Raw genomic sequence first — 1962 nt, 5'->3', positions numbered from 1 at the left:
ACCATGGGGAATTTGCCAAATTCGTGGGGATCAGCAGATGGCTAGAAGTGTCAACGCTGTAACAAGTACGAGCGCCGTAAATAAAGCAAAATAGCAATTACAGGAAACAGTTGAAGGTAAAAAAGATCAAACTTCAACTGAACAAGAGAAAACAGATTTGGACTCAAGGCCTGACACAATTCAAGAACCTGAAGAGAATGAAAGCATCAAAACGATGATTGAAGAGCTTGAGAAAGTGATGTTATTTGATCAATGACCTGAACGGAAGGTTTATATCGGGGATAATTTAAACACGAACATGCGAGGTATGATAATTGAATTTTTAAAAGCTAACTTAGATTGCTTTTCTTGGTCCCATGCTGATATGACAGGGATACCACCAAATGTGATGACTCGCAAACTCAATGAGGACCCTTCTTTCACACCAATAAAGCAAAAGAAACGGAAACAAAGTGCTTTCAAGAACCAGGTAATTCAGGATGAAATCCAAAAATTATTAAAAATCGGATCAATCCGTGAGGTAAATTATCCTACTTGGTTAGCTAACACGGTGGTTGTACCCAAGAAAAATGGTAAGTAGCGTGTTTGTGTAGATTATACCGATTTAAATAAAGCCTGTCCAAAAGATTCTTTTCCCTTACCGCATATAGACCAACTAATTGATGCAACCGCAGGTCATGAACTTTTAAGTTTTTTAGATGCATACTCGGGGTATAATCAAATTAAAATGGATCCTGGTGATGAAGAAAAAACTTCTTTCATCACAGACAGGGGGACTTACTGTTATAAAGTAATGCCCTTTGGTCTCAAAAATGCTGGGGCAACCTATCAAAGGTTGGTCACCAAAATGTTCCAAGAACATTTAGGGAAAACAATGGAGGTATATATAGATGATATGCTCATCAAAACCCAGCAATCTCATGATCATATTTCTCATCTATCTGTTACTTTTGAAATTTTGCGAAAATTTAATATGAAACTCAACCCAGAAAAATGTGCATTTGGAGTTGCATCAGGTAAGTTTTTGGGTTTTCTTGTTTCTAATCGTGGTATTGAAGTGAATCCTTCTCAAATCAAAGCAATAGAAGAATCCCTGATATCCTTACTAATAAAAAGGAAGTACAAAGATTAACGGGAAGAATTGCAGCTTTGGGGAGATTTATTTCCAAATCCTCAGAAAGATGTTTTAAGTTTTTCTCTGCACTTAAAAAGCAAGATCATTTTGAATGGAATGAAGATTGTCAACAAGCCCTTAGAAATTTGAAAGCTTATTTGTCAAAACCACCGTTGTTGGCAAAACCAAAGGTGGGGGAAAAACTTCTCATTTATCTGGCTATATCTGAAGTCGCAGTGAGTGCTGTTTTAGTCTGCGAGGACCAAGGCAAACAATCTCCTATTTATTATGTAAGTAAGTCCTTATTGGAAGCTGAGACACGATACCCACAGCTAGAAAAATTAGCATTAGCTTTGATCATGGCATCTAGAAAGTTAAGACCTTATTTTCAATGTCATCCCATTGTTGTAGTTACTGCTTTTCCGCTTCGAAATATTTTGCATAAACACGAACTTTAAGGAAGATTAGCAAAATGGGCTATAGAACTAAGTGAGTATGAAGTTATTTATCAACCCAGGACCGCTATAAAGTCTCAAGTACTAGCTGATTTCGTGGCTGATTTTAGTCAGGGGATGCATTTTAGAAGCAGAAAAAGAATTACTAGTTTTTAATGGTGCAAACCTGGGGACTTGGGTTTTATACACTGACGGTTCATCTAATGTAAAAGGGGCAGGCCTAGGAATAGTCCTCGTACCACCTGCGGGTGAGACCATTAGACAGGCTATAAAATGTCATTCTATAACTAACAATGAAGCAGAGTATGAGGCTGTAATTGCAGGTTTAGAATTGGCACGAGAACTTGGCATAACACAGATTATAATCAAGAGTGATTCTCAACTCGTGGTTAA

Source organism: Nicotiana tabacum, chromosome 16 (assembly GCF_000715075.1).
Source record: "Nicotiana tabacum cultivar K326 chromosome 16, ASM71507v2, whole genome shotgun sequence".
In the NCBI taxonomy this organism is placed as follows: Eukaryota; Viridiplantae; Streptophyta; class Magnoliopsida; order Solanales; family Solanaceae; genus Nicotiana; species Nicotiana tabacum.
The sequence above is the reverse complement of the archived record's forward strand: the minus strand, read 5'-3'. Positions refer to the sequence as shown.